Below are 14294 nucleotides of genomic sequence, written 5' to 3'. Positions count from 1 at the left end.
TCCACATTTAATAATCAATTCACCCCCCTTCTCAGATATATCACCTGATGCCATTTCTTCTCAAAAGAATTATCCCCTCTATCCTTTTTCGTCGAATCTATCTTTGATTCTTTTGAAGACTCCTCAATGTAAAAACTGCAATAACTATGTCTTTTCAAGAATTGAACTACCCTAACATCTCCACTGATTTTCTACTCGACAGTTTATTCGCTTTTTCCATGTGCTTCCACCCCCTGACAAAATCTTTGGTACTGCAGGTTCCCCTGCAACCCAAGATTTTACCACCCTTTCCATCCCATCTTGTCTTTGCTAGAACTTGTACCTTCTCTATCCATTCTGATCAGCTGCATCATTAATCTCCTTCTGCATTTCCTGCAGCTATGAATCTTTCCTCTGACATCCATCCTCCTTAAAAACCCCTCGGGAAAACTGACCAGTGTTCAAAACAGCCATTCCCCTACTCTTGGACCACCAGATGGAATCTCATGCTGCCCATTCGTACTAACAATTCTTGCCAGATGTACCACGAGTCTGTGTCTCTTCCACCTGCATGCTTTGCCCAAAATTAGATCTGCTGTACTTCTTTTTGAAATCCACTGTGGTATGAGTCTCACCTACATTCCCAGTTTGCTGTGCTATGAGCTGGGCTTGAGGTGAACTCACTTGAACACCCTCTTCACTTGTATATTGCCCTGAACTCCATTGGACAGCCAGACAGGCCTGCGAAGAAGAAGCATTTCCATTCTAGCCACATAAGTCCCTTTGCATGTTAGAGAACTCAATGTGGGCCTGAATACATCAATCACTCTGTCGCTTGCAAATGGGCTGAATCTCCTTTAAAAGTCCATGGCTTATTTCCCAACTACTGGGCCAGGTTGACTGTAATGTGAATGATCCTCGGCCCAAAGCATTCGAAGAATATCCTCCCTCATCTACACATGCAATCGCCCCTTTAACCTCACAATTTCTAGCGTCCACAAAATCTCCTGACCACCAGCAGATCGCTCCAATACACCAATTGTTAACCTCCACAGTTATTGCATCACCATCCACCCCTCACTGCCTCTGAACTACCAGAGATTACTTCCTTCCAGCTTCAACAATCATGAGTCCCTAATGGTTGAGCCTCTCTGAACCCAAAATTGCCTGCAACTTCAGAACCTTCATCGACCCTCCCCTTCCTTATCTTGAGGGATGAAGATTGAATAACCCTTGCTGTTTAATTGTAAACTCAACCCCGGAAAATTGCCCTTCTGATTTGATTTAAAAGCCATCCAGTGTGAACAAAATGTCCTACCCCAATCTTTTCCAAATGAATATTAAAAATTTTTCTTTCAATCTGCACTGATTTGTGAAGGTTCTCCTCCATGCCTAGTTTTAAAAGAATCCATTAAAGAAGGCAGCAAAATGTAGAAGAGAGAGCGAAATTCATTGTGTATAATGTTTATAAGTTTATTGCTAAGGTTCTTGTGGAGAGGTTGAATTCAGTGTTAAGTGACATTGTTACCTAGTCTCAAAGCACTTTTGTGGGGTTAGACAGATTTTGGATGCTATTTTAGTAGTGATGCAGGACCAATTGGCACATGAGAAGGATATACAAAAATAAGAGAACAACAGGAAAATAAGTAGGAAACTGTGTGTGGGTGAAAGAGAGAGGATCTCTAGGAAATAATATGAAATCCTGATTAATAAAACATGATATCAAATCCCTAAAAAAAAGAAAAAGCTAGAATTATCAAAGGTGTGGCTACTGCTAACAATTTGCTTTGGAGAGAGTGGTGTATCTTGCATCGCTGTGGGTTTGGCAAATATTTTTTTTCGTCATGTTTCTTTTAAAGACTTGGAGCAGGATTGGTTGGCCCTGTTACATTGAGTTTGGTTCTTTGTTTAGGTTGCATTCTTTGTAACTAGTTTCTATTGATGTAACTTGTTCTTTTTTTTTTTTCTCTTTCTAATTTTCTGATGTACATTCTTCTCTCTTTTAATATAATTCTTTGGTTATAAAAAAATCCTAAAAAAGTGATCAACACATAATTGTAAAATATTTAAATCATAAAACCGTAAATAATCATAAAGAGCCTATATTATGTCTATACCTGTGGCTGACACTAAATTCTTTGCGAGTGTGATCCACATCAACTAGCTGATGAGGTGGTGGAGAATGTTCATCATTGAAGGGGAAGGGTTGTCTTTAAGGTGGATTTTGAAAAGGTTTAAGTTCATGTTAGTGGGACTTTATTAAGAAGATTTTGGTGAGAGGTGGTGGTCTTGGATGAGAACTCATGCAGTGATGTGTTTTCAGTGCATCATTCTTGGCAATTATTAATGGGAAACTTAAGTCGTGGTTTAAGTCTTCCTGCGTGGGGGGAGTGGGGGGGGGGGGGGGGAATAAGGGGGATGTTTATCTCCTTTCCTATTTGTTCTTGTGGTGGATGCTTTGGGTAAATTAATAGAGATGGCAGATGATTGGGGGTTATTGAGAGGAATTGAGGTGGGGAGTGAGTGGGTGAGTGTCTCATTGACATTTTGCTGATGATGTTGTTGTCTTCTGATATGAACAGAGTTTTTTTTGGATATCCTTACTATTATTCAGATTTTTAAGTAGTTACAGTTAAGAAATAATTTGGGGAAATGTGGTATGAGGTTATGAATCTTTATTTATGATAGGTTTTTGGTAGTGCCATTGTTAGTTGGGTGTGGCTTCCTAGAGTGGCCTTCAGCTTATTTAGGAGTTCCTTTGGGGGGGGGGGGGTTTGTTTTCCTAGATCCTTTGGCCTTTGGGACCCTCTGGCAACTAAGTGGCTACTGCTTGGAGGGGTGGAAAGGGGCTTTATTCTCTATAGATGGTCATATTACCCTCCTTCAGGCATGTCTCTCTACTATTCCTTTGTTCTATTTTCTTTGTTTAGAATTTCTGCTGGATGGCAAATATGATTGAGAACGTTATGAGCCATTTTCTTTGGTTGGGAGTTGGAGAGGAGAGGGATCACTTTTTTAGTTGGGTGATGGTTTGTTGGTCTAAGCAGGAGGGGGCCTTGGGTCTTGGAAAGTTGGTGTCTAAATACATGGCTCTTTTAGGTAAATGGTTACAGCAATTTCCCTTGGAGGTAAAAAACTCCCCGTGGCACAAAAGTGATTAGAAATACATTTGGCAGGCAGGTAAACGGTTGGGATGTTAACTTGGGCATTAGACGTTCCTTTGGGAGTCCTTGGAAGTTTAATTCATGAGTTTGCCTTTTATTCTTTCCTTGCATTAAACTTAAATTGGATGAGAGGTCTCATACTCACTTTTGGGAGGATGGTTGCATGACTATGCTTTATCTACTATTTTCTTTGTCTTTATTGTCTTCCCATGATTCATAATGCTGTCATCTCTTCCTTTTTGATCTCTAGGGGTAATACTTGTTATTCAGTATTTTCATTGTCGAAGAAATTTAAATGCTACAGAGGTAAAGTTCTCTTCTTTGCTTTCTGTGTTGGAGGATTGTCACCCTTCTAACAAGTGGGATGTTTGAGTTCGGGATTTGGAGTTTTGGACCCATACCGTACTTCCTCTTGTAGTTTTAAATTTTTCTTTGGTCATCTGATTGAATGTAATGCCTTTTCTGCTCCATCGCATATTTGGAAGGCCATAGTTCCTTCTAAAGATTAAAGCATAATTTAGGTTGTTGGTTCTTAATAGAGTTAACACAAACAATCTGTTGCAGAGTTGGAGGCCTTTGAATGCATTGTCTCCAGATGTTTGTATGTTGTGCTTAACAGTTCAGAGACTGCTTCTCATCTGTTTTCCTGTTCATTTACCTGGGGCTTTTTGATTAGGTTGTTTGGACTTTGGAGAAGATTGGGTTTGCTTGAAGACTGTGGAAGACCTATTTGCTATTTCTTTTATAGGTTTTGGGAGGGAAAAGGTTGTGGAACTGTGCAGAATTTGCTGTTTTGTGGGGGGGGGGGGGGGTGTGGGATATCTCGTAGGAATGGAATGTGCATATTTTTCCTGGAAAGGGTTGAATGCATCTTTACTTTGGGACAGGACATGTCACATGGCATCTCTATGGGCTTTTACTTATTCTTCTTTTTGTACATTCCTATCATTCTTTTTTTCTTTCACACACACACGCACACACACACCTCTTAGTATATATACAAATTAAAGATGATGAACATGGTAATATAGGACATGTAAGCATCCAATACTATAGAATAGGGTTAGTATTGGTATTGGAACTGTCTAGGGATGAAGAGAGTTGGGTTTGTACTTCTTTTGAAAGCCTTTGCTCAATTCATTTTTAGGGTTTGGGGAGGGTGGAGAATAAAGTTTTTTGGAAGTGCACTTTTTTCATGCAATTTGTGACCGGTTGGTCATGGGTTCGAGTCCAAGGAAACTGCCTCTCTACAGAAAATAGGGGTAAGGCTGCGTACACTGTGACGACCCTGCCCTTGCCCTTGCGAAGCGGGGAGCCTTATGGCCCGGGGACACCCTTTTACTTTTTTCATGCAATTATTTGGTGCATATATTTGGAGAGGAATGCTAGAATCTTCAAGGATACTATTGCTCCTTCGCTGGCTTTGCAATGCTTCGGTGTTCTGCTAAAAATAGCTTTTTCAGAGGCATATCCTTAATTAATATGCATAGAGATTGGATTGCCCTTATTTCATTAACTCTGTACCGTGGTTATTTTTCTTTTTCTTTTTTTCTGTTTTGTTAACTTCTTGGATTGGAGGATGCCTTGTCTGCCATATTGTATTTTTCTTCTCTCATTTGGTAAAATTATTCGGTTATGAAAAATGGTGATTGGGGATTAATCAAAGAGGCTCTTGAACTAATGTTTTGGGGCTTTTAAGTGTTGCATAGATGATGTGAAATGTCAGTTTTGATCCAGACAGCAAATGAAGATTAATTTCTGGAAATTTTGAGAGGGAGAGATGATAATTGGATGATAACAAAGAAGAAAAAGAAGAAACGGAAGGCAATCCAGAATCACAAAGACAAACCAAGGTGGCAAATTCTGAATTTAACATCCAAATCACTAAAAGAGACCCAAAATCATAATATGTATAATTAGTTCTCCTTCATTTGTGCATGTTTGGCCCCATCTATACCATTATATCCTATTACTTTTGTTTTTAATTATGGAACTCACTTCATCTAGCTACAAAGAAAATAATGCAATGCTCAGCTAACTGGAAAAGGGACTAATCTTGATATCTTATTCTTTTAACTATTCAGGCAAGAGGAATATTGCCGGTTTCTTGGATCCTTTCTCATTAGTGTTGTAACAAATGAGTCAGATAACGGTAGTAAAACACATGGAGGAGGAGAAGGAAGAGGAGGAGGAAGAGGAGGAGAGAGAGAAGATAAGTGACATAGTAGCATGGTGGAGAGCGGAGAAGAGTGATGTCATAGATTCTCTAATTAGCTTCACAAAGATATCTATTAAATATTTTGTAGTACAAGGACAAAAATAACCATTATAATTACTAATGACTAAATCTCCCAGAAAAACATCTTCAGAAATTTTATTTATGACATTCCCTCATATATGTCACTCATTCCCAGCTTTGAACTAAACTGATGTAAACATATTTGTAAATGCTTTAGTGAAGATATCCTCAAACTGATTGAAAGAATGAACTGAAGGAGTGTTCAAATTTTTTCGCATCATGGCATCTTGAGCGAAAAAACAACCCATTTCGATATGCTTAATTCTTTCATTGAACATGAGCAATGTGCATGGCAGCTTGATTTTTGTAAAATATGCCTACAGGCTTTCAAATTGGAAATTCTAGCTTTTGCCCAGATGGCCTTTGTCATATCATTTCCCTCAGTCTATTGGCCATAGCCCTATACTGTGCCTTTGGACCTGACTGAGCTACTGTGTGTGTGTATGTATGTGTGTGTTTATCTATGTATTTTTTTACTTTTGCATGTGACAAGATTGCCACAAATAGAAGTACAAAAATCTTTAGTAGAACTCCTGTCATCCTCTGCCCCAGCCAAGTACGCATTGAGTAGCCCACATTGTCTAATGCCTATGTGCTTTGTGAACAAGTCTTTTACCTTGGATACCAATGTGATATTGTAGAGTTCTGCATGCAACCTCCTAGTGAACGAGCTTTGATCTCTCCATAAATTTGCTTATCAAATCAACTGTAAAAGAAATATCAAGCTGGGTCACAGTAAAGTAAATTAAGCCTGCCAATCATGACATCAGTTTTTGTTGTCAAAATCTTCTCCGTCAATAACTCATAGTTTTATTTATCATAAAAAAATAGCTTGTTTGAATGAGGATTTATAAGTGTGCCTGCTGGTTTTGATCCAAGCATAGCAAGTCTTTTACCTTGGACACCCTTACAGTATTGAAGAATTCTGCATGTGGCCTCCCAGTGAACCAAAGTTGGGTTGCAATTAAGTAAATGAGCTTGCCACCACCAATATCAATGTTCGTCATCACAATTTTCTCCATCAATAGCTTATAGTTTTATTTGCTATATATTATGTATTTAAAATATATATTAGCTAGGGGGGGGGGGGGAGAGTGAGAGAGAGAGAGAGAGCTCAATGCATGGTGACTAAACCAGAAACCACCATTGTTTTCGGTGTTTCTTATCTTCTTTTATAAATCTAATATGAGATATGTGTGGGAAGTGGAGATTTTATGGCTTTAGTATCCCAGTAGAATGTGCATTTCAGAAAGCACGGACCGGTAAGTTCACCTTGGTGGTAAGCTCCTCCATCTCATATTGTAAAGCTTCCACCATGCCATGGAAATCATCCAACAACTCATTGAACCTTCTTGTTGCGTTTGGGATACCTCGAATCCAGCAACACAATCTGTAAGTTGGGCCACCTTTATGACCACATTGTTGATAGTCCCAATATGCAACTCTAGTGCATTGAGTCTCTTTGTATTAGTGCATGGTGTGGTTCTTTTATTGATGCTCCACGCAATCACACAATTTGAAGGTGATTGAACAACGTTTTAGCACACTAACTTAACTAGTTAGCTGAGAATTCACCGTGGATAGACCATAGTAGCATGTTCAGATTCAAACTGTGTGATAAGCAGTAAGAAATTAGTAAGCACAAGAGTCATGTGGTAAACAACACCGCAATGTAATTCATTTTAGTACACCTCTATAGGCAACATGCGTTTAGCGAGGGAAGCTAGTAGGCTAAACACATTTACAATAGGCAGTGAGTTTAACAATGATTGATGAACACTCATCGTCCTTTTTAAAGAGCTTTGTATTCAATTCCTAATCTAGCACAAGGAAACATCAACATTTGCGAGGAGTTATATTATTATTTTTTATTTTTTATTTCCTGAGGTCACCACACAACTTAATTAGATGATGGTTACCCACCAACGAACATGAAACAAGTGGTCGCAGATTCGCAAGCAAGCATAAGGCCTTCAACGATCTTGGCTTTTGACGCCTAGTTATGTTGATATGATCTAACCTTGGGTTCAATTGGTAAGAGGGACAATAGCATCGTCAGAAAATTTGGTTGGAGTTTGTAGGATGGTAAATAGAGAGTGGTCGAAATTGTAGTTGGAAGTTGGAATTTGAAACAAGAGAGTTGTTGGACAATTACCTTGGAAGAACTTCAATTTGATTTCGTGTCACGATTTGAAAAAGGAAAAGGATAACAATTTTAGAGGAGTTGGGATGTGGTACGGAAGGAATTCTAACTGGCCTTTACAAATTGGGCCTATTAGAGTTTGTGGTGATTGCCATGGTCTAACAAGGGGACCATAGGATATGGTTTGGGAGAGTTTGGGCTTAAAGGAGTTTCAAGTAAGTTAAATAAGTTAAGACTTTACTAAGCTAGGCCGAATAATGGGAGTTTAGGCTGGAATTAAGAACACTTTTATTTTTGTTGTTGAATTGGAGCCCCAATTTCAAAATTCCTTTTGCTGTAAAGGAGAATGTACATTGGGGAGCTGAAGGACATGAGGTTGGGTGATGGAGGATCAAAGGAAGGATTCACAAGGGGCAATTGAAGAATTATGGATGATATCGATGAGTCAAGTGGAGGGGTTCGACGACAACCAACAATAGTCGATCTGGAAATAACTTGTGACTTTAGTGGTCATGACTATCATGACTTACTAATTTTGTGATGATAAAGTTGAAACAAGGGTTGTGTAAAGAGGACTTTATGTGGGTAGTTTTAGAGAATGTTGGGGGCATTGAGTTTCCATACTAGATTGTTACGAGAAACTAGGAAGATGAGATGAGTGATTGCATGGGAAAGATAAACTTGGGGTGACTATAAAGGTAAAGGAAGTGATGTTGGCGGATGATGAGGAAGAAGATAAGTATGAAGTGAATTGAAAGAGGATTCTACTAGAATAGTAATTGAAGCCCATGGCCATAGATGAATTTGACCTTAACGTAACTATTAAAGTTAATGATGTGTCAAGCTTAGGCAAGCTTTAGATCAGCGGTAAGGTTGCTCCTTTGTGATCAGTTGACTCATTGTTTTCACAACACATGAAGCACATATCAGGACTAAGAGCCGTATAGGGTCTTCTCCTTTGAAGCAAATCATGCATGTTAATTCTTTTTAGGATCACAGTCCAGACAAAAGCCTGAATCTTCCCCAATGCCTTAGCCCTACAAAGAAAGCGGTTCCAAGGAAAATGATTATGGGTATGGATTTTCAAAAGGTGAGAAAGAACAGATTTAGAAGTAAATATACCTAAAGAATCCCCCTCTCACACTCTCTCATCCTCACTAGTAGATGGAATGTGCTGGTCCAACAAAGAAGTAAGGATTGTGAGCTCATCGAATTCTCTTTCATTGAGATGCTTGAAAAAATTGAAATCCCAAGAATGACCTCCCCCTAAAGAAATAAAAGAACTAATAGGAGCATTATGAATTGAAGAAAGCCTAAAAATACGATGAACCTTCAGCTCCAACTAAGTCTCCCCCATCCACACTTCTTCCTAGAAGTGGACTTTATTGCCATTATCCACTTTGAACTAAATAAGAGGAAAGAATTGACTGGCTACCCGAGAGACAAATTTCCAAGGACATGCATGAGAAATGATGTTGCTGCTCTTCATCTCCCGCCCATCCTGTTTGGTCCCATACTACTATTTTTCATATATGCCAAAGGGATTCAATTTCTAGAGGGAACCTCCAAAGCCATTTACCTATAATAGAAATGTTCTTAGATATTACATTCCCAATGCCCAAGCCCCTCATAGGTTTGCTAACCATGTCTCAGTTAACAAGATGGTTACACCTACCTTCCTCAGGACCTAACCAATGGAAATCAAGCTCCTAACCTCTCTAAGGATTTGGATACTCCAGAGGGAACTCTAAACAAATAAAGATATAAATTGGGATATTTGAGAGAGAAGCACTAATGAGAATGGCCTGATCCCCAAGGGAAAGAATAAGCCTTCTTCCATCCCTCAAATCTCCTAGCTACCTGTTCGAGGATGGGATCCTAGAAGGCCTCAGAGTTTGGTAATCTCCAAAGGAGAGGTAGAGATGAGTTAGGAGCCACAAAATGGATTCACATCCCGCACTCAATTTGAAATCTGCAAAGTCCTTCCACCCATGTTGATGCCAGCTATACCACTCTTGGACAGGTTGATCTTTAGACAGGAGATCTTCTCAAGATTTTGAGCAACATAATAGCTTTCCTAAACTTTGCTAGACTATCCTTAGGAATGGTAGAGTATCATTAGCAAACTAGAGGCACGTACTATTCATCACCTTATGCCAAAGGGACTCAGTTTCCAAAGAAACCTCCAAAGCCATTTACCTATAAGAGAAATGTTCTTAGATATTACATTACCAATACCCAAGCCCCTCTCAGGTTTGCTAACCATGTCCCGACTAACAAGATGGTCACGCCTACCTTCCCCGGGACCCAATCGAAGGAAATCATGCATCGAACCTCTCTAAGGATTTGGCTAGTCTAGAGGGGACTCTAAACAAATAAAGATAATAAATTGGGATATTCAAGAGAGAAGCGCTAATGAGAGTGGCACGACCCCCAAGGGAAAGAACAAGCCCTCTTCAATCCCTCTAATCTCCTAGCCACATTTTCTAGTATGGGGTCCTAGAAGGCCTCAGAGTTCGGTTATCTCCAAAGGAGAGGTAGAGATAAGTTAGGGGCCACTGAATGGATTTGCATCCTGCACTCAATTTGAAATTCTGAAGAGTCCTTCCACCCATGTTGATGCCAACTATACCACTCTTGGACAAGTTGATCTTTAGAGGGGAGATCTTCTCAAGATTTTGAGCAACATAATAGCCTTCCTAAACTTTGCTATACTATACTCAAGGAATAGTAGAGTATCAAACTAGAGGTGTGATATCTCCACTTCCTTCCTCCCCACACATAGGCCTCTGATTCCCCCCTAGTTTGAGCATGAAAATAAAACCTACTAAGGGTATCAATGGCTAAGGTGAACAAGAAAGGGGATAGAGGGTCCCCTTGTATAGGACCCTTGGAGGCCTTGAACCAATCTCTTAGTTGACCATCAACAATGACAAACATATGGGACAAAGTGAGAACCCTTAATCCACTTTTTCCACAAATCCCCAAAACTTTTTTTACTCATCGCTTACCTAAAGAGCCTTAATTGATCCTATCTTTGGCTTTCCCAAAACCCACTTTAAAAAAAATACCCTTTTGGCCCCTCCTCCTCACATCCTCTACCACCTTGTTGGCCGCCAAGACCGCATCTAAGATATGTTTGTCATGAATAAAAGCAGATTAAGCCAAGGTTATAGTTTCCCTAAGACAATTATGAATCTTATCAAGTACTTTCGATAGAATTTTATAAAGGCTAGTAACAAGGCTAATTGGTCTAAAGTCCCAGACTTGTCTGGCTCCTTCCTTCTTAGGGATAAGGGTGATAAAAGTGGAGTTAGCACCAATGTTTACCACACCCTTATAATGAAATTATTTAAAAACTGAGGATATCCGCTTCCAACACACCTTTAGTTTCTTGAAACTTTAAAGAAAACCATTGAAAAAACCATCCGGGGCAAGGGCCTTGTCTCTTCTCATGTCAAAAGCTGTTTTTCTAATTCCCCCAACCTCAAAGGAACTTTTCCAACCATCAAGCATTGTTCCGGCATCTGTGTTAACTGTTGATGTATTTTTCTATTTCCTGTGCTCATGACTGAATATATTTCTTGCTAATTTCATTAAAGCTTCTTTTTCTATCCCCAAAAAGAAAATCTGTTAGTTTTAAATGGGATCCATAGGTGTGTCCTTTGGTTTTGTTCCCAGCATCTGTGTTGACACGTTAGTCTAGTGTATAATTATGTTCTGATAGCCAACCACACCCCCCACCCCTGAAAAATAAATTGTAATCATAAATATAAATGGTAAATTCTATTATAAATGTAAATTACATTATAAATTATGAATATAAATTACTTTTTCATCAGAAAAAGAAAGTTGACTAAAGGGCATCAAGTGGATGCTACCCAATTTCAATGAAAGTACAGAAATGAAAGTACAATGAACATTCCCTCACTGTAGGGTGTCAAAAAAAAAGAAAAAAGAAAAAGAATTACAGTAATGTCCTTCACAAACAGCCAGCTGTACCAATTAGGTACCGTAGTTATTGAACAATCCTCAAGAACATGAAGGGGCAGAGCTGATCCTTTGAAAGCTCTCTTAATTATTTCGCCCCACACCCACCAAAAAATGGAAGGGGGATAGGAAAAGAGTTTCCATTTTTTCCTTACTGGAGTGGATACTTTTCCTAGCCCATAGCTCACCCTCCACAGTTCTGGCAATGACCCACTTTTGCTGAGTAGAGGCTCACTTTCGCAGGTACACCTGGAATAATTTCACTTTATCCCAAGTTCACTGTCAAGCCTGAAACCGCTTAAACCCGAATAGGATGCACCCAAGATTGAGGATTTTCTCAAGTTCATCCTGTCCGAAAATATTGTTGTCTTCTGCAAAAAGAAGATGGGATACAACCAGATCCAAACCTGAGTAGAATGCACCTGAGATTGAGGATTTGCTCATGTTCATCCTATCAGGAAATGATGATGTCAATTGCAACAAGATGGGAGACAAACAGATTTGTCTTTTTTTTTTTTTCTGATATTAAGCCCCTTTAGTTGGCCTTCTTCGCTGGCTCTATTTATCATAAGGCTCAACATTTCCATAACCATGATAAAAAGAATAAGGGGGAGAGGGGATCCCCTTGCCTGAATCCTCGAGATGAATGAAAATAGTCTGTAAGGCAGCCATTAATGAGCACTGAGAATGAGGGTGTAGAAATACATTGATAGATCCAGCTGCACCAGAATTCCCAAAAACCCACTCTTTGAGAATATGCTGCAGAAAATTCAATTCGCATGTTCAAATGCCTTGTTTATGTCCAGCTTGCAGACCACTCCTCTTTTCCTTAATATAGGCACCCACAACTTCGTTCGCAATCAGGGCTGCATCCGTGATCACCCTGCCTACTATAAAGGCATGCTGGGTAAATTATATTATTAATCATAAATATAAATTATATTATATATCATAAATATAGATGATAAGTCCTGCTATAAATACAATCTCACTTCTTCAATACCTGGTAAATATCACTAGTAGTAATAATATCATCCAAAATAAACCGTTAGCACAACGTAGCTGGTGTCCTTCATATGAAATCAAATGATTAGAATACATTGCTTAAACCAACTTTCAGAAACTATATTACTGAACTTACTAAACCAAGCATGGGGGATTGCCTGGGACCATAAAGAGCCTCACAGTCTATAAACCTTGTTTTTGCATTCTCCTCTTGAACAACTTGCCAATGAGGTTGCTCTGTGAAAACTTTCTCCTGCACATCATCGAACAGGAAGGCACTCTTGACATCTAACTGGTATGGAAGCAAATGAGGACCATTACAATAGGAAAAAGCCATATCAATGTTTTAAATAAGGTGAGGCATTTTTAACCCTTAAGAGTAGGGGTGTAATTGGTTCTTTTCGGTTCAGTTTTGGGTAAAACTGATAACCAAACTGAACCAATCGGTTTTAAAATTATGCAAACCGAAATCAAACCGCACACCCGACGGTTTAAACTAACCATAAACCAATTTTTTCTGGTTCAATTTGGTTTTTCTCGGTTATTTGTTGCAAAATTATAAACTTCAATTGATGGAACTAAAGATGGGCCAAAAGTTTACCGCATGCCTTTTATGCAGACGGGCCAAAAGTTTACTTCTGTTGCAAAAGTTTTTCTGATGCCTTATATGCATATAGTTTACCTCATGACAGTAGAAGCAGGTTCAGAGGTTTAAATTTTTTTGTCACATCTCTTCCTCTGCTACAAGAATTTGCTTTCCATTACACTTGCAACATAACCAAACCTTTAAAAGGCACTTTGCCAAGCTACAGGAGTGTTAGACAAGGCTTTTTCTGTTCTTAGTAAAAAAAGTGACATTTTCCCTCGACTCTATTCCACACCGGAATTGTAAACTTATTACACCCCCCTTTACTAATCACATTATTCTAATTGCTGATTAATGTGCTTCGTAACCCTGTAAAAGTCAGATAACAGTTATAAAACACATGAAGGGGGAGAGGAAGAGGGTTGAAGACTAAGAAGAAGAAGAGAGCAGAGGATCAAGTAGTGTAGATTCTCTGATTGACCTCACAAGGAAATCCATTAAGTACTTTTGTAGCGTGCTGTACAAGGCCACAATAGCCCTTACTATTTTATGTTCCTATATGTACTAGTAACACACATACTTTATGTTATATCTGACAAATACTTTTTGAGTAACTGGAATGCAGTCATTTGCATTTTGTGTTATTTGGGAAAATAGCCATTGGAAGTATATCTTTGGACGTATATTATACAAATGCCATGGTCATATCCAGATTGCCAGTTTTGTAGATTCTGAATGGTAGGTTGGTCCTTTGATGGGAGATCAACTAACAGATATTGGACTTTACTCGGAGGAAATTTAGTTTTTGGAAACATAGACAAATATTTTGTGCTCAATCTATTGCTGAATTTTCGGACTACTTTCTGTAGGTCTCTTGGAGGCCCACAATGGGCCTGGGCCACACAGCAGGAGGTAGCTCATCTCTCATCCCTGAACCCTTCCCATCCCTCCCAGAGACCATCAACATAGAAATCCCAAACTTTAACCATTGGGATGCCCCTGGGGGCGCAAAATGGGACCATAGGGCAACTTCAAATCTTCTAAGTTTGAATTAAATGTTTCTTTCCAACTTAAGATCTTCCAAAGATAGGGTTAGAATATATTCCAACTTGTAAAGAATGTTCTTTT

The 14294-nt window shown here is 39.1% G+C and overlaps 1 protein-coding gene across 3 annotated transcripts in view; it reads left to right on the top strand.

The window, feature by feature from the left end:
* The window catches only part of LOC131162480 (sister chromatid cohesion protein PDS5 homolog B), a 137761-nt gene that overhangs the window by 11825 nt on the left and 111642 nt on the right, over positions 1–14294 (top strand). The window lies entirely within an intron of this gene.

The sequence above is a fragment of the Malania oleifera genome, chromosome 8 (genome assembly GCF_029873635.1).
Source record: "Malania oleifera isolate guangnan ecotype guangnan chromosome 8, ASM2987363v1, whole genome shotgun sequence".
Classification (NCBI taxonomy): Eukaryota; Viridiplantae; Streptophyta; class Magnoliopsida; order Santalales; family Ximeniaceae; genus Malania; species Malania oleifera.
Note: the sequence above shows the minus strand (reverse complement) of the source record. Positions and strands in the feature narration are given on the sequence as shown.